The 19805-nt window shown below is 39.0% G+C and overlaps 1 non-coding gene across 1 annotated transcript; it reads left to right on the top strand.

The window, feature by feature from the left end:
* Positions 1 to 2627: 2627 nt before the first annotated feature.
* On the top strand, positions 2628 to 2788 carry LOC149063613 (U1 spliceosomal RNA). The gene has a single exon (XR_016196110.1). It is a non-coding gene; the product is annotated as a U1 spliceosomal RNA (small nuclear RNA).
* Positions 2789 to 19805: the final 17017 nt, after the last annotated feature.

The following is a 19805-nucleotide window of genomic DNA, read 5'->3' as shown; positions in this document are numbered from 1 at the left end:
ATTTTGGAACTTTTAACATTTTCAGGATTTTTAGTGCATATTTTTTTTGGGGGGGGGTTATCGCATATTTTGACATTATTAAGTGCATATTTGCATAATTTTAGAGGTATATTTCGTATATTTTCTTGTGTATTTCACCACTTTTTATTGCATACAATCCAGGCTCATAACATATCATGTCGAATTTTTTCCACACTTTTACCTTTGATTTGGCGCTCCTCTTAGGCCGGGATTACACTATAAAAGTTTTGTAAAAGCTCTTAGATAAAACACGAGAAATTCAACCAATAAGATCACCGGTTGCATTTTCTCGAATGAACCGATGCGCTTATTGGTTGAATTTTTTCAGTTTTATAAAAGATCTTTTATCAAAATTTTATAGTGTAATCCCGGTCTATATAAGGAGGGTACTAATAAGTTTTTTTCCTGATTTTCTTTTTGCGTTTCTACTTCGGATATGACGTCCCTTCTAGAGGGAGCAGAAATTGTTTTCCTTAATTTCTTTCGCCCTTTTGTGTCAGATTTGGCGTCCTTCTAGAGGGGACAGAGAAATCATTTCCCCTAATTTTTTTCGCCCTCTCTACCTCAGACTTGTGCGACCGGTGCAATTGCACCCCTTATTGATAAGTTCTCTATGATCTTCGAGATCACTAAAGTGGCTATGTTACGCGGATCTTTCAAATATTCTGGAAAGGTGTCCGGTCCGCTTAAGTGCTAAATAAATGCGTTGCGGGTCACTTGAGTGTTCCAGACGTGTTGTGGGCCACTTAAGCTTTCTATAAATGTGTGTAGGTCCACTTATGTGCTGTGAAACTGTGCAGCGTGTCACTCAAGTGATCCGTAAATATGGCACGAATCACTTAAGTAATCTGGGAATGAGCCGCGGGTAACTTAAGTGTTCTAGAACTGCACTGTGGACCGCTTCAAGTGCTCTAAAAACCATGCCACATGCAACTTAAGGGATATTTAAATGCGTCACGAACCACTTAAGTGTTATGAAACTGTGCCGTGGGTCATTTAAGTAATCTGTGAATGTGCCACGGGCCTACTTGAGTGATCTGAAAATGTTCCACGGGCCTACTTAAGCGATCTGTAAATGTGCCGCTTAGTTCATTTTTACAAAATAAGGTTTGTGGTGTGTGGCTGGCCACATCAGATAATTCTATGGGCCATATTTTGCCCGTAGGATATGAGTTTAGCATATATGGCTTAGATTTAGAGGGTGGCTCGCACTGAATTTTTTAGAGAAAAATTTTCAGTTCTTAGTCTTCAAATGGTATTGAAATAAACATAAATAGATTATAATCACATACATAGGTATTTTCTTGCAAAATTTTGCTGAGGTGGTGGGGGGGGGGGTCAAAAGTAGTTGGGATTGTGTGCCCCCTTCAATGACGTACGTCTCTGATCACAATATGCGTTAGGAAGTGGGGGGCAGAGCTGACGAAATTTTGCTGAAGGTCAGAAGTGGCTGAAATTATGTTGTCGTATAACTTGAATGACCCCACTAAACACGTGAGGGATAAGATTTTCTGAGGATTGTATATAATGCCCTCCCACCACGGCTGCTAAGATTGGATTTTCTTGAATTCTGATTCGAATGAAATTCATTCAATACAGTAAATGTATCAAGTTTTATAATAGTTATTTGTAAAATAAATTTTATAAAACTTAACACAACCAATAGGCTTATCGCTAAAATTCGGTCGAAAGTAATCAATACGCTTATTGGTTGCATTTTTCAAGTTTCAAAGAGCTTGTACACAAATGACGGTTGTTATTCCTCAAACCTATTTACTTTCCTACCAGACCAAAGTTTTACTCCTGGCCTGGGACTGGGCATCAGCGGGCTTACAAATTGTGGCCTCGTGGAGGGAACGTGTGAGAATAAAGAGAAACGGTGTATGTGTGTGAAACCGGGATTACACTATAAAAGTTTGATAAAAGTTATTTTATAAAATTTAAAAAATGCTGCCAATAAGACTATCGGTTGCATTTGCGCGAATGTAACCAGTACGATTATTGGTTGCATTTTTCAAGTTCTATAAAAGAACTTTTATAACACTTTTACAGTGTAATCCCGGCCTGAGGCCAGGTTTACACTATAAAAGTTTGATAAAATCTATTTTATAAAACTTGAAAATTCAGCCAATAAGCTTATCGGTTGTATTTGCTCGAATGTAACCTACGAGCTTTATTAAAGTTTTATAAAAGGGAATTTATCAAACTTTTATAGTGTAATACCGGCCTGAGAGGAATTTTTTTTTTTTTTTTTGTCAAAAATCCAGGATAAAGGCCTCTGGGTCGCGAATTTTTGCAGGAAAAATGCATTAAAACATCATTAGTCCGTGCTTTCAGCTGTGAAGAAATCTTGGAAAGGTGACGTCACTATCATGCACCTCGCACTGCCATCTATTGTGAAGAAACGTTCACAAGCCTTTCGAGTGATGATGAGGTATACAATTAGGAAAGGTTAGAAATTATGAAATAAAATCGACAAATCACTTAGCATATAAAGTTCAATATTAAAATTTCGAATAATAATATATATGTAAGGGAAAACAATTATCTGTTGAAAATGTTTTAACGTAAAAATGTTTGTATAATTGTGCAAGCTTCATTCTAGCATACTTACCTGGCGCTGGAGATGCCGTGATCAAGAAGGCGGCTTTCCCGGGATGAGGCCTTCCATTGCACTCCGGTTGGCTGAATCCCGCCACATCTGCTAATTGCAGTTGCTTGGGGCGCACAATTTTTGGTAGCGGGGTTAGCGTTCGCGCTGACCTCCCCTTAATTAATGAGAAGTCGATATTTGCCACTTAATTCTGCGCGTGATAAATTAGCGTTATAGATTGGGCGGCTATCGTAATTGTTTACGTGAATCTTCATTGCAGATTCATTTTGCGTGATCCACTGCCTTTTTTTGTCCATGGACCTCCTTGCGAACATGAATAATTTTCTTCTCCCCCCATTAGAAGATTGTTTGAAGAAGTCTGAAGTATAAATATGTGTGAATTTAATTTGATTAATTTTTAATTTATGAAAATAATGAAAAAGCAAAACAAACATAATAGAATACAGTAAAAAATAGAATAAATTATTTTCAATCAATGTAAACTCTGCGCTTGAAGACGGCACAATGTCATCAAGTTACTGTACTGGATGAAATTTGTATTATTTCCAAATTAGTTTTTTTGTGTGTGTAAATGATTATGGTTTCATTGAGAAATATTAGTTGTAGCTTCCAAACTATGCATTCTTATAATGATAAAAAGTGGTAGCAAGCAGTTTTATTAATTTTATTCTCTTCATGCGGATAAAAGTAGTAACGAAGAAGTAGCCACACAACTGAAAAGTTCAACTTTTCACATCGTTTTCAACAATAATACATGTATCAAGGATATAGGTTCAAGTTTTAGCCCTACTATGAATTTAAAAAAATGAACTAAAATACAATGCCGCTGTGGTGGTCGAGTGGGCCGCTGTGGTGGTCGAGTGGTTATAGTGCCGGACTCGTGATGCGAGGATCCGGGTTCGAACCCCACAGTGGTGGTCGGCTGAAGTTGGTTTTCTGTGGTTCCCAACTTCAAGGCGCAAATGCGAGCCGACCTCCCCGTTAAAAAGTCTCGCCACAGAGAGCAACAGTCCTACAACGATAAATCATTCAACCATAACACTTCACTCATAGTTTGTAAAACTGGGGGCAGATGACAGCACTACACATAACAAGCATTACACAGAAACAAAACTTTACGTCAGGTAGCACTACACGTACACGCACATTCCCGCATGTACCGATTCGTTGGGGGCGTTCCGCGGGGGGGGGGTACATGTGTGGGTAGCAGTAGTAGGTAGGGGCTCGGGATCCATGATGTTCTTAACTCAGCCACCTCGTTGGGCAATTTGCCTGTTGTGGCGTTGTATTTGTAAAACGTGTGAAATTTTTTTGAATATTTGTTTGAACCATTCATTCCAGAGAAATCATGTACGTAGTGACAAAACTGTTCGTGTGAACATAATAATGATTCATTATCAGGATTTCAAGCCCATTGAAAAATATAAATAATCAGATTTTCAAATAAGAAAATTATCAGTTTGTTGACTTCAATTACGATACGACGAAAATCTGATATTTTCTTGGATGACAAGCTACCTTCAAGTGGCCTTTTTGGTTCATAATATTGCCGCTCTCTCGCAGGCGGACGAATCAACGTGCGAGTTGGCTTAAACACAGGGCAATATTTCACATAACAGTCCGAACTATATTTAATATACAGGGTGCATAGGTAACAGGGCATATGACATTTTACTGGCGAACCATTGGTCCTAGAAGCATACTTCCAGTTGGAAAAAGTACCCGATTAATGTGTAGTACTCAGATATTTGATTGATGTTGCCAGGGGCTACATAGTTATTAAAATAAAAATGTTAACTCTTTATGCGGATACCCTGTGCCCCAAAACCCAATTGGAAAGTTGTCTCCCGGTCTCCAACAAAAAAAATTCAACGTTTCTACGTGCAATATTCACCGAGATATTCGAAGAAAGTTGGGAAAAAAAACAGCATTAAATACGGGAAAACCATTTTATCAGTTGCTGTTTTTTCCCAAATTTCCTCAATTTTTCGAATTCGCATATCTCGGTGAATATTGCACTTAGAAACGTGTAATTATTGTAGTTGGCATCGGGAAAGACAGAGCAACAACGTCTTAATTGGGTTCTTTGGCACACGGGGACGGTATAAAAAGTTTTTTTTACTTTATAACTGTACATTTCCTTTCATACCGTGCACCGCCCAGGCTCTATCGACCATTGTCAATATTAGCCATTGCCCCGGATGAGGGGGCTGGGCGGTGTCGGGTGCTTTATTATGCATATAAAAATATAAAATACAGGAGCATTGAATATAAAAACACATTATTTAAAAAAAAAGTATATATAGGTTTAAATATTTCTATTATACAATATAAAATTTATTCCGATGAGCTCTTCTGATGTCTTCTTAGCTCTATTGAGCTTGAGCTCTTCGTTTTTCTCTGTGGCCAAGCGCCAGGTCCTGAACCACGTTTTCCCTCGTTGGCTTTTTATAGCTACACAACCCCTTACAACATGAATGGCATATCTGAGTTGGACACGTGATTTGGATACTTTTTCTAGTTGGGTATGTCTCTAAGACTAATGGCCCGCCAGTAAAGTGTTATACGTCCTGTTACCCATGAGCCTGCATATACACGTAAAAAAATAGTTTGGGACGAAATAAAGTCGACTCCGGTTTCAACGAATACCGTTATAACGGGTAAAAATATCGTTTTAACGAAAACTTTTCTAATCCCCGGGTAAGTATACATAGGAACAATATAAAAATCTGGAATTCCTTTGTAACGAAATTTCGTTATTACGAAGTGATTTCTCCGGTATCTTGGAGTTCATTATGATGGGGTTTGACTGTATTCCCCCCGAAAAAATCTGACATTTTTGCACTAAAGTAAGTGAACTTCGGCAATTTGATCTGAAAACAGTCCTTTTTATAATGATTATGTCCTTTTTACTTTTATAAATTTAGGAAGGAAACAAAAGGAAGAAAGGGTGCTGAGAAAAAAAGAAAAATGACCAAGAGGGGCTCGGTTGTGCGTAAATGCCTCGAAATTCCACTTGTGCGCAAGGGGATCCGCGCCTCACTTTCAGTTTCATGACAAAATTTCACATTTATGAGACGTTTGACTATGGTCACGATTAATCTGTATATATATATAGCTTTCGATATTGAAATATTTCATTTATACGAAGCACAATTTAAATTATTTGACAATTTCATTTTAATTCGAACTCTCCAAATCTTTGGCATTTAGACATAATTTCACACTATCAAATCCACGCAGTTTTTGCAGATTGTTAAAACTTGTCACTGAATTGGTTTTGCATGCGTATTATCAACACTAAAAACCATAAATTTTAGGTTGACCGATACAAAGAGATGCATTCAGCCGGTTACTGACATTTCAAAGTGAAGACTTACGTGAGAATTTATTGCACTTTTTCTGAGAAATTAACAGACGCAGTGAGTCTCAAATAAACGGATTTAAATTGCTTTAAATGTAATCATATGCCCTTTAAGAATTTTTTTTCTAATGTCCACAACATTGTTCTTGCAGGATAGGAAAATTGCATTGAAATTATTTGGGATGTTGCAGGCCAGTAGTAGGCGCCTATCGACATTTCGTACTGATAAATGTCTGATCAACTTGTAAAAATTGAGATTATATATATTATACCTCAACAAGGCTATGACCACAGTGTCGAGGGACGCTGTTTAGAGCGCATGGACGCTAGTGTTCATCTTCGTATGGAATCAAGAACTTTCGGAAGATTATGATGTAGATTTTATAGTTGTTTGTTTTTCCTCCGTATATTATGATACGTCCATTGACGAACATTGATTATGTGTGAATTTATATGTGCAAACTATATGTGATATTTTTATTTATTACCCTGAAGATATCTAATAAAATTTCCAGACATACCCATCCTCTGGGAACGCTTCGGTATCTCAATGAGATGGGAAGCGGGGTGTGTTTGGTCTTCAAAGGTCAAAGGCCAGTAGTAGGCCAGCAGCAGGCTTAAGTAGTAGGTCAGTTAATTAATAGGAAGCATTGCAGTATCGATTAAAAAACTTTAAAGGTGTAGTGTCAATCTTATAGGAACTCCCAATACATTATCTTCTTGGATTGCATATAGACACCAATCAGCAAACCAAATGACGTTAAGACTGTCTTAAATTTGTTCAAAATTACGTTTTTCCTGTTAAATTGAAAGGAATGGCACATGAACACTTGTGATTGAAACAACAGTAATTTTATGCAATTATAGTTTCTTAAAGAGATATAGATGGCTTTTTTCTCAGCCAGAGATATCAAGGAAACAGTTATTTTCCGGATATTATGCAGAGGTGAGCTCGGAAAGAAAAGTCATCACGTCTCCGCCGGGACTCGAACCCAGGCCCTCTTGCATACCGGGCAAGCATGCTACCATCTACACCACTGGAGACACATGAATCTGCCTTCCAAATTTCACGCACTGTGTCGTGAGGCGCTGAAGTAGAGGCATTAGTAGCCTCTCTTAACTTCAGGAACTTTTGGAAGGCAGATTCATGTGTCTCCAGTGGTGTAGATGGTAGCATGCTTGCCCGGTATGCAAGAGGGCCTGGGTTCGAGTCCCGGCGGAGACGTGATGACTTTTCTTTCCGAGCTCACCTCAGCATAATATCCGGAAAATAACTGTTTCCTTGATATCTCTGGCTGAGAAAAAAGCCATCTATATCTCTCTAAACCGTCCCACCCGGGGGCCATTTCCTGAAGTTAAGAGAGGCTACTAATGCCGCTACTTCAGCGCCTCACGACACAGTGCGGGAAATTTGGAAGGCAGATTCATGTGTCTCCAGTGGTGTAGATGGTAGCATGCTTGCCCGGTATGCAAGAGGGCCTGGGTTCGAGTCCCGGCGGAGACGTGATGACTTTTCTTTCCGAGCTCACCTCAGCATAATATCCGGAAAATAACTGTTTCCTTGATAGTTTCTTAAGTTCTACAGCAATGTAGTTTTAAAAAATTAAATTTCGCGGGTATTTTTTCTCATGTATGATTTGGTCTCTTGAAGTTCGTTATAACTGAATTCGACTTTATTTGTTTTCAGCAAAGGCAATGAAATGGCACCTCCCTCAAAATCCATAAAAAAATACCCCAGAGCAATCATTCTTCATTCGATTTTTATAAATATATCCTCCATCAGACCACTACTAAAGATAACTTTGTGCTAAACTAGATGGCGATCCGTCTGTAATTGCATGAAAACGATGGGGTTTTTTTACAAGCTTTCATTTTTCACTCATCGACTTCTTGGATTACATTTACTACCAGCACTCAAAAGAATGTCAATGAATGATCAAAAAATCTTTCTCTGCTTTCATTATGGCAGCCCTCTCTGAATGAAAAGTCTTCGAACAAAAACAATTTTCTGTCTTTACAGTTACTCCATTTTGTTTAAACATCTAATAGTTTATGTCAGGGCCTACTGTCACCCCCAAGTCGTAAAATCACCGAGGTTACATGAACAACTTATTTTGTTTTCTTCCTCATGTTAATGTTACTTGAATAGGGGAAAATTTGAGAGAAAGATATGCTATATTTCTATGCATTTTGTTTGCAATTAAATTTTTTTAGTCAGAGTGACTAAAAAAATTTAATTTCATAAACTTCTTCGTGGCCCCCGTATCAGTAGCCGGGGCTCCCCTTTTGTGAGATTTTCATCCGTGGCCCCCCTTGGAATATACTAGGGCCCACCTGGAACCATATGGCCCCCGGTTGAGAACCACTGGTCTAAAGCAGTTCTTCTCAACCTTTAGAAGCCCGGTTTTATTTATTTTTGTAAGTGGAAGGTAAAACGCGCATGATTAACAGAACGTGAAAGGAGAAAAAGGAAACGGCAGATCCGGCGGTTGAGAAACGCTGGTCTAAAGCAGCGATTCTCAACCGGCGCTTCATGTGCACTCTCTCCAGGGGCCCCGCAGCCTCTCGAGAAAAATATAAAAAAAAAACCAGACCAGTAAAATGTAAAAAAATAATTATAAGTATCTTCAAATAGTAAAAATAAATCGGTAACTTTGATGAATAATTAAAAAATTGGCCTACGGGGCTCCGCCATAGAATTTTTTTTCTAAAAAACACTCCGTGAGTAAACGACGAGTTCCACAAGACGACGATCGCGTTTCGGAGGGCAATTTTAGGCATCCCTTTGAGATGGGGAGAAAAGTTTGGAGAGTGGTGTGTAGGTTCAAAACAATCTCCCTTCTATTGGAGCCCCACAGTTTTTGACACCCTTTATTTCTTGTTTGGTTTCTTTTATATACCAACATTTTAGTTTGTTACACTTTGTCAGTCTGTGCGGACCGGTTCGTTGAAGATATACAGTACTTATTTATTCCCGTATATAATATGGAGTGGAGCAAACATTTTAGAAAATCTTTAGAATTTTTCGACCTTTATGACGGAGAACCTATGATATGGAATCTAAAGAATGAATTTCTCTCTCTCTCTCTCTCTCTCTCTCTCTCTCATAGAGACAAGATAAAAGTAGATTACGCTTGAAGATAAATTTAGTAAATATGAATTTTCATTGATATATAAACTTAAATACTTTCCTCGTTAGTTTTGGAATTATTTTCCTCATTGGATACTGTATTGAGTGGTCGTTACCACTGTACATCGCGTGACGCTTAGGCCGAGCACAACTGGGGTGGCGAACAAAGAGAGCGAAAGACAAAATACATCGGGACGAACATCGAATGGCGGCAGGGGTTCTGGAGGGTAAAGAAGAAAACCCTTTGAGCGGGAAACGTGACATCTCGCCAACTGTAACCCTACCAGCCTGTTCATAACCAAATCAATCAGTTTGGCAATATTGGAGGATTCTAATAAACCAGCGGTTCTTAACCTGTGCTCCGCGGATCCCCTAGGGCTCCGTGTGAACTCCCAGGGGCTCGAGGAAAATTAAAAAAAAACCAGTAAATTTGAAAAAAATAATTATTAATATTTTGTGAATAATAAAAATAAGTCAGAAACTGATGAATAAATAAAAAATAGGCATCCTGGGCTCCGCCATAGAAATTGCCTACCGGAAAGGGATCCATGGGTCAAAAAAGGTTGAGAATCGTTGGTTTAAAGGGTGAAATATTTCGCTTCGACGCCCCTTCGAATCCAGCACCAGTTCCGCATGATTCACCCTCTAGTTCTGGCCTTGTCGATTAATCAACTATTAGACATTATAGAAATTAAATAATATAGAAAAGTGTTTTTCGATCGGAAGAATATGAAGTCAATTATGAGCTTTTAAAATTTTGTGCCGTTTCATTTTTTTAACGTTCAGTTATATGCCAAATGCCGAACCAAAGTGCATTTTTCGTCACTTCTTAAAAATGAACTGAAATATTCAATCCCATTAGAAGCCAAGTTCGGCCTTCTTCCTTCACGATTGGCACTTTTTCTCTCCATGTAGTGTGATACTATAACCTTGCTGTTACGTATCGCTTACGTGTTAGCTTCGTCTTCACTGTTGGCAAATTTATCGCAAGATTTGTACCATCTTAGGCTAATGAGATCTGCTTGAAATTTTTTTTAGCCAAATCAATACTTTTTTGCCAAAATGTGCAATTTTTTTACCTTCACTATTAAGTCTAATTTTCTGAGGGAACGTGCATACAGTGCGTACGTGTATACTGCGCGATCATTATTTTTCGTTGTTGTTTTAATTACAATGTTGATCAATAAATCGGCAGTATTTTTTTGGTTTTTTTGAACTTGCATGAAAACTTACTTGTAAAATGGTTCAATGAGGGATTTAAAAATGGTAACTTGACGAAGGTGTGCCAGCACGCAAATCACATCGGAACTGTACTATATGTGTGTGTGTGTGTGTGTGAATCATTTATAAACTTAATCATCATTTGATCATTTTTGTTGCACCACTGTCATTTTCTGCATACGAGGGCTAATTAGACTGGGCAATTTATTGCGGTTCCGAACGGCAGCCTTTTATTTTATACTCACCGAGAGGTTGGTGCGTTTCAGTGCTGTCATCTATATTTCAAATTGTGAGTGAAGTGTAATGATTGAATATTTGTACCATTTTAGGTCTGTTGCTATCTTTTGCGAGACTTTTTAACAGGAGATCGGCTCTCATTCTACCTTCGAACTTGAGAACCACAGAAAACTAACTACAGCCGACCACCACTGTGGCGACGGTGGAGTTTAAACCCGGGACCTCGTTCTGTGAGTCCGCCACTATGATCACTCAACCGCCACACAGTGTCTAAAAGGAAGATTGCTTCCTACATTAGTAACCGCTCAGAATGTGCTCCGTCTATTGAGATACATGAAGAAGCACGGCGTGGGATGGAGAGCTGAACCCGCTTCAGCATGTACGATGTCACTGTTGTCACTGCCACATACAAGGGGTCTTCTTGCGAGTCAAGCGTATGCCTATACACATGCGCTTTAAGATGGCCCCATAAAAAAAAAATCGAAAGGGTTTAGGTCAGGGGATCTAGCAGGCCACTGCGGCCAATCCACCGATTTGGGTATTCTTGATTTATTCACTCGTGGACATTTGATGCGTAATGGGTTGGTGCCCCATCATGCTGCAGCCAAAGATTTCGCAAGATAGCCAAGGGAAGGTCGTCAAGGAAATCTGGGAGGCAATCTCTCAAGAAAACGAGGTAGTTTTCAACAATCAGACGTTGTGGAAGCAGATATGGTCCCAGAAGATTGTTGTTTATAATGCCGCACCAAACATTAATTCCCCAATGAACCTGATGAGCATTTGGACGTGTTGCATAGGGATTTGAAAAATCCCAGATATGGCTGTTAAAGACACCTTCACGAGCAAAACGACTAACGCTTATCTATATATTACCTCTGTGAAGCTAGCTTTGTGAGATGCAAGCAACCTGTTCTGACTTGTAAAAAAAGTTTTTTCTCTTTCCTAAAGAGTGCGAGAGAAAAAAAAATGGTTTTATATCTTTTTCGTTTTCTGTATAGCAGGGTTAATACATTTTTTAGCATTGTCTAAAACGCCACGTTATACATTTGGTGTAAGTTTGGTGAATTTGGCCGGATTTTGAAGTGACGTCATCAATTTTTAAAGCGTTATAAGTCATTAATTATGGGTCAGATAAAAAAAACGGAAAACACTTTTTCATACTAGTTTTTCCCAAGGAATCACGCGTGTAATTATTGGATGGTCGATAGTTACCACCCTGTATATATCACTGCTTTTTGTAAGATAGATCAGTGTTTTTCAACCCTTTTAGCCCATGGTCCCCCTTTGGTCCTTTGGTCCATATTTTCTTCTCGTGGGTCCCCAGTCTTATCGAGGGCCCCTACCTCTCATCTGAGACCTTTTCTACTTATCGAATCAAATTCAGTCAGAACTAAATTTATAACGAACAAAAATTTTTATAAATATTATCGATCTCTGGAACTCTGGGCCAAGCACAGATGCACATAGAGGGGGGGGGGGGGAGAGACATTCCACCCAATAGTCGAATTAGATGGGAAAAATAGGTCTCTGTAAATGGGGGTTGTATACATGGCAGTATCAAAATCATGGGTTCTCTGACAAAGTGATGTTCTGGGGGCCTATAATTATCTGGTAGTATAACAGCTTGCATATTTGCTACTTGCACTCGAAAATTATAGCACCAGATCTATTCCTTTAGGCTCTATGGAGATGAAGCCCCGGGCTGTAAACATATGGGTTAAGGTTGCGCTAGTACCATGGACAGCAATACTAGATTTTGAAAAAGTAGTAACATTCTTTCCCGCATTTTTTCACTTGAAAGCTTTATTTCTTCACAGTTCACTGTGGCTCACTTCACCTCTTGTCGTGGCTATACTTTCGTCTGCTTTTCACCCATGGCATGGCCCCGAGAAAATCCCAGGACCGCAAGAGAGCCATATGGCCTCAATGTTAAGAAACACTGAGATACATTACCGTGAAACTGTAGTTCATGTAATCTTTCCTAGATGGCAAAACAAGCTCAAATATTTTGGGCTACTTTTGAGGATGATTTTGGCTAGAAATTTTTTAAGAATCTGGCAACTCTGCGGGGGTTCTCTTGTGGTTAACTGTATGGAAGAAAAATCTCAATTTTATTTCCAAATTACAGCACTGCGTTTACGGTTTAGTTGATGGACACACGTTACGTTTCAATTAAAAAATCAACTAGAGGAATCTATCAAAAATCAAGCTTTTCATTCCAAAAATAATAATAATAAACTTTTTTCCCTTATGGAAGATGGATCTCGTACACTATATCTAACACCTAAGATGGCGAGGAAAAAAATCTTTCCATAATTGCATTTATTTGCATGAACACCAGTGTTTTCTTGCGCTCATTTACGTAACAATAGATAAACGATAAGTATATGCACACCATTGGTCAACTCGCCCGGCAACCTACTCACTCACTATTACGATCGCTTACTTGTTCGCGGACTCAGTAGTTCGCTTGATCACTCGCTCGTTCACGCACTCGGTAGCATGCTCATTCACTCATGGACTCAGTAGCTCACTGACTGAGTAACTCACTCGTGTTGAACTGTTGGTCGGCGAATTTTTCCAGCAGTGAATTTTCCATCCATAAATTCCATCAGCGAATTTTCCTGACCTAGGTGATTGTTTGCACTGCCATCTATTGTGCAGAAACGTTAACCAACCAGTTGTGAGTGATGATAAGAGAGGCATATATAAAAGTGATAAATTACAAAAGAAAGTTCAAAAGACCATCGGCATATAAAACTTTATATAAAAATTTTAAAATAGTGAATACATTTAGCAAAACAATTTTTTAGTAAAAATTTATTGAGATAATGTTATATAAGTATTGTGCACACAAGCCAATAGATTCTCCTTCGTTAACAAAGCCGCTTGTAAGTTAAGCGTACCCACTCAATGTTAAAGAAAGGCCGCGGAATTGATGGCAGCGCCATCTGAAGTTTGATGGGTCAAACTTGCCGATTGATCACGTGGCTCCCACGCTTCTCTTCCCCCATTCCCTTGATCGCGTTATTCCGATTTCAACTTTGATTTATTTTTCAGTCTATTGCAACGGAACCTAAAAATCTTAATTCCCACTAAAGCGGACATTTTTTACTTCTTTATAGGAAACGTACTTGTGCCTAAAAGTATAAATCACTCAGTAACAATAACAATGTTATCGACACTTCAACAGCTAAATCTATACTTGTGAACACCCGTCTTCGTGTCATTTTACACCCGTCAAAGGCGCGCGGACTTATTCAATAAATATAATTTTAGTTGGCCCTCAGAAGGCCCATTTTTATAATTTTAAAGATGAACAATTTGCCAAAATAACCACGAGCAATAGCTAACCAACCTAACCGAGAGTCTTCACATGAGTAAGTAAACAAAATGGCGCCGTGATGGGGAAATGCATTATGGGAAATGACTTTCCTACCCGATGCTAGCAGCCAATCACAGGCCAGCAGGCACCCATCTAAACAGAGAGGGCGCTGATGCCGTTTGGCTACCAGTTTAACGATAGGACTGTTTACGCTTACTCTTAATGCAGCTTTGTTCGTTAATGACCATCTCAATCTAGGGCGGTGGCTCAAATTTTGGGCTTCCGATGTATATTCTCTTGATTCAGGGGTTGGCAACCTGCGGCTCTTTAGTTCCATACGCAAATATTATTTATTTTATCAAAAAAAAAAAAAACATTTAAAAATCTTTCTGAATCGATTAACGAGGATTAGGCACCGATTCTATCTCTCAGACACTTGTACTCGCTTTTCATCGCACCCCTCCCCCGTGACACGCGTCGTCACTTTCGTCAGTCCATCGGAAGCTCTCGAATGACACCGTCGTCGGATGTTTCTATGTGGGTTTTAATTCGCTTTCGACGCAAGGCAATTTGGCGTCTTCACCAGTGCTTTGGCTGTGACATATAGTTTGTTGTTTCAAGCAAAAGAGTTAGAAGCGAATTATCTTCTCAAAGTTATGTATGTACATATATATATATATATATATAATAATAATAAAAAAACCGAAGTAAAGGTAGGTAACATAATAAGTATTATATTTTTAAAATACATATTATACATATTTTTGATAAAATGTCATGCCCAGCTTCTCGTATGTGGCTCTAAAAATTTTGTGGCTCTTTAAAAACTTTGAAATTTTGTAAATTGTAATTTTTGACTCTTCCGACTCAAAAGGTTGCTGACCCCTGCCTTAACTAGAAGTAAAGGCCCGTTTACACGAGTCAAGGCAAGTGCTTTAGTTGGTAACTTAATTTTTAGTTGCCAAGTACGATACAATGTATGCAGACGATAATGCTGTTTACACGGCTTTAGTTGGCAAGTGCACAAGTGATTTAGTTGGTAAGTGAATACGAACGGTTCTATTTTTTCCGGTTAAGTAGACCTATGCGCCAGTGGGCGTGACCTGCCGCGCTGGAGGGGTCTTTTTGCTCTCTCACGGAGGGGTTTATTTTGATCTCAAGCGTGAACCTGTTCATACTCCGTCGTCTCCTGAAGTTTCACTAGAATTCCGCGGAAATATTGGATGGTGAGGTGGCCAGAGGACGCAAGCTTCAAGTTTGTTGAAAAATATCTTCGCCATGAATGTTTGTTGAACTATTGAAATGAAAATTACCTTAACAAACAAGCTTAAAATTATTCGATGTTGGAAAAAGCTATGGAATATTCTGTCGACGTGATGTCAGGAGTTGAAAAAAATTGAAGATTCAAAAATATATATCAGGTGGGGAGGATTTATATATTAAAAACTGGAGTGGTGGGGGGGGTTTCGAATATTTCTCTCGTCCAGAACGAATTTGCTGCCATCTGTTGTAAAAATACATGATCCAATATTTAACATAAAGATGTCATCTCTATAGATTAAATTAAAAAATAATAATGATTTCGAAAATTTGGAAATAATTTTTGTTTAATGAATTTTTATTATTTAATTTTTAACCCTTAGAATTTCCTACGAATGCCAAGAATCTTCTACCGTATTTTCGGCTTACATAATTCATAATTTATCTCTTCAACTTCGATTGAAATATCTTATAATCGATATTTAGAACTTGGAGGAGAAATAGAGAAATCATATTTCTTCTCAATGACGTACATAAGTTTATAATATGTTGTGTATTCTTTTTTCCCCTGTGGCGTCATCTCTCGCCCCCCTTACATGCACCTCCTGATGCGTGGGTGGCACAGGCGAAAAAAGGGGACAAGCGAACTGTTTCCCTTGCGTGACCTACTTCTAGCTCAGTGTGCTGCTTTCGCGCAAGTGGTATAGTTTCTCCTTTTCTATTGAATAAATTTATTTAAGTGAATAAATTTATATTCTTTAAAACAAATGTCATATAATGTGGCTGTAATAACAAATGTCATATAATGTGGCTGTGATCACAGTATTCGTAAGTTCCACCTGATCATCTTCATCCATCGTTACGAAAGCTATGAGCTTTAAAAAAAGCACCTCCCTGAATGCCAGATAAATAAAAAATTATTACTATTGTACTCCCGCGCGTTGCGTTTGTCTCTCTCCGTGGATTTGAGTAGACTGGAGCGCGCATGCGCTAACTGCACTCACCTCCGTAAAAATTATTCAATGAGCGCCTAATTACAACTTATCGTGTGGATAGTTTCAAGAAGAATCAGTATGTTAAAATTAAGTTTCCAACTAAAGCACTTGCCTCGTGTAAACGGGCCTTAATAAACTTTTTCCGTTCCTTTTTTGTGCAAGATGAGTTTCGTCACTTCGTGGTTTCGTGGACTGGACCACAGGCAAAGCCGCTGGAAAGATGCCGCTTTTGAAGACTCTTAATGCAGCTTTGACCACAGGCGAGGAAAAAAAACCAATCTTTCCGTAAGGGTGCGAATCAAGTCTCCTAGAATATATAAGTTTAGCTATTAGTAAGCGCAAAACTCGATTTGACGTCATCCAATTCCTCACGTGACCCACTCAAACGGGAGAATAATGTAAAATTAGTGGTTTTTATAACGAATTTTTTTCGCATAGTGTTCACGCTCAAAATTTCATTTTTGTTTGAGCAGATGCCGCAAAAACCGCTTATTGTTCAGATATATTTTTTTAATGAATTTTTTCCCCAACTCATGTACGCAATGTTAAGTCAATGGAAACAACTTCTCTCTTCCAGGAAAGGGAAATTCTAGAAACCATGAAGGAAATTATCAGGAACGCGTCTTTACGAAGAAAAAAACATACAGGGAAAGAAAAATATCAGATACACACACACATTTAAAAGAGTAATAATTTTGATTGAATTAAATTTTTTTTTTTGTTATTAATACAGTATTTGTTCATTATTGTTATTACACGCCCACACCTAAATTATAGCAATGCATGCTTGCAGATTTCTTTTGCACAATGCAAGCACGCCTGGATTTGTTTGAAATAGTTGTAATTAAATATACGTAAATTTCGCGGGAAAAAAAGTTTTAAAATCAGAAATTTCGCATTTATATTCGCAAAAAACATTCAGATCAGAAATTTAGCATTCGTTCAGAAAAAAAAAAAAAAACTTTCGAATACATAAAACAGCTGAAATGAAAAATTTCGCATTTAAAAAATAACCCGGCCGTATTTACTGGAAAGTGTTAAAGTACTTAGTTGAAATTAACATTGTAGTAATCTAACATTGTAGAAATCTGTGGATATCAAAAAACCAAGAGAAGTCTTAACTAAGAAAATAATCCGGATATAACATACTGTAAAAAGAAAACTGGAAAAAAAGTAAAAAAACAGACTTTTTCGTACAACATTTATTGTATGCTGGTGATATACTTGAATCCAACGCCTCGCTTATAGCGTACACGTTGATTATTACAAACATTTCTCGAATCACAAAGGGGCTTATTTATAACTGGGCTGTATTCGCATCTAACACAATGTCAGAGGGGGAAAAGAAGTGACGCTTGTGGTTTCTCTTTCAAGCACGCTCACAAGTGCTGACCAAAATTACGACACTTAAGAAAGTGTAAATTACCTAGAACTCGCTAAAAGTAGTAAAAGATCACATTTCAGCATTTATTCGTCAAAATTGGCAAATTTCGCATTTATCGCGGTTATTTCGTAAATACGAAATTTACGTATCCCTAGTTATGATGCAATGAAATCGATTCCCAAACAGGATGCCACGGAACCGTGGGTAAGGGGTAATAACAAGGGGAAGGGGTTTTCGTTCGTTTTTTTTACTGCAGTAGAAAAAAATTCATCTCGCTCTTTCCCAATGCCGTCTTAACGCGTGGGCCCACCCGGACACGGCATGCAGAGGTGGCTTTGGTGATAATGATATACCCATTCGATCAAATCTGATCCATTCAATCATTTTGTTCCGCTCGCTGTACGATTTCGAAAAAAATTATATTTACAAATACGCTTTAAGACAGGCATCTTCAACCCGTTGCTCGCGAGCACCACGGTGCTCCCTGAACCACCCAGAGCGCTCGATACTCGTGTCCGAGTTTGTGCTCGCGAACACTTGATCAACAATTCCAACTGAACACCTTGTAGACATTGCATTCTGGGATTGAAATCATCCTGATTTCATGCATTCGTATGTCAAATTTGATAAGGGTGCTCTTCTTTTGATGCGAGTACAGGCAGTGCTTGCGACTGAAAAAAAGGTTGAAGACCCCTGCTTTAATACGTTTCGTTAAACCGATGGTGTACAACTTCCGGCCCCCGGAATTGAGCAAGTGCGAAGGGCACGATCGCACCGGGTCGCAAATTATTAGGGGGCCATAAAAATGGAGTTTACTGCATTGATTACGTATATTGCACGCTTAATTTACATACTTTAAAAAATCAGAACTTGAAATTCTATTGAATCTATTGATGAAAAATATGTCGATTTATTAAAAGACACCCATGGTGGTGAATCTCCGGCCTCCCCACATCCTTGGATGGGGGCCTTGATTTTTGAAAGGCCCCTGGACTAAGATTTTTATCTGGCTTCTTTGGTTGAAATTCAAGAAATTTATATTTTTATATATTGGAAGTATAAAACCGATAACTAAAGCCCCTACAGCCAGTCTGCCTTTCCCATAAAGTGGCTGTGGTCTTAACGCTGTGATGAGTCCTCGGTGCAAGGGACTCTCAACCTGTGAGACTTCAAGCGCCAGTCACCCCGATTCAAAATCTTATTTCACAGTATTAGACTTTATATTGCTTTACATATTTCTCGTTAACGTGAAACTTTCTAACCACCTGCACTGCCCATACCCAGTCTACCCATGCGCTACATCGGCCCTGCTTTCTGAGTCTCCTCAGAAAGATTTTTTGACGGATCCAAATTCGAAGACCTCGCCCCTAAAAGAAATTTCGGTGGATTTATAGGGCAAAAATGAGTTGACCTCTGGGCCTAACCCTTATCACCAGGACCGCAAAACTGTTCTTGCACAGGGCCACTGAATGACTAAACCCGACTCTGTCCCCGGGCCATAGGCACTGGAACCTGAGGTTGAGGCTGTTTGAGCCCCTCAATAAATTTTACTAGGGAGCTGAGGGCCCCAATAATTAACAAATATGCAATGCAACGTACTACCGCCTCTCCTGCATAAGGACTATACATACGGGACAGCCAGTCCCCCCTCCCCCCCCCCCCCAAAGGTCGTATGACAAGAGATTCCATCCGGCTCGCGAAAAAGTGTTGTTAAGAACGTTCCCAGCGCCTTATAACACAATAATTGTATGCGTTTGTGGCCCGCAGACTAAAAAAAATGCACATTCGGGTAACACGTATACGAAATCGAATTATGCAATATAATGCACAATTGATTGTGGTGCAGTAGTAACTATGCAGAAATTATTCAAGCGTCAATTAAACATTTTCAAATTAATTTTATCCTCGTTTTCATTGTCATGTAGCCCGCAAACCAAAGTGTTTGAACATCTATGTGGGGGCCCCAAACCAGACATCGGGGGGAATCCGAGACCTGGATCAACGACGTTTAGTTAATCAATGAACGCATGTTGTTTAAATGTTGGAGCTCTCGGGCAGGGCCGCAACCAGGAGGGAACAGGCGGATCTGGTGCTCCGGATTGGGGGGTGGGTGGGGAGAATAAATTTTATCCTCTAACCTCTCTTTCGCCATTACAAGGTTCGCCAAAACACTTGCTTGCTGCGGCTGACCAAGCATCTATTAGCGGCCCTGGCCCAGGGCAAATGCTTCACTTCCCCCATACGGAAATCGGGC

The sequence above is a fragment of the Pholcus phalangioides genome, unplaced genomic scaffold (genome assembly GCF_987345545.1).
Source record: "Pholcus phalangioides strain wild (caught in Gottingen) unplaced genomic scaffold, Ppha-v1.0 ptg000172l_1, whole genome shotgun sequence".
Classification (NCBI taxonomy): Eukaryota; Metazoa; Arthropoda; class Arachnida; order Araneae; family Pholcidae; genus Pholcus; species Pholcus phalangioides.
This window is presented reverse-complemented; position numbering and strand designations above follow the sequence as displayed.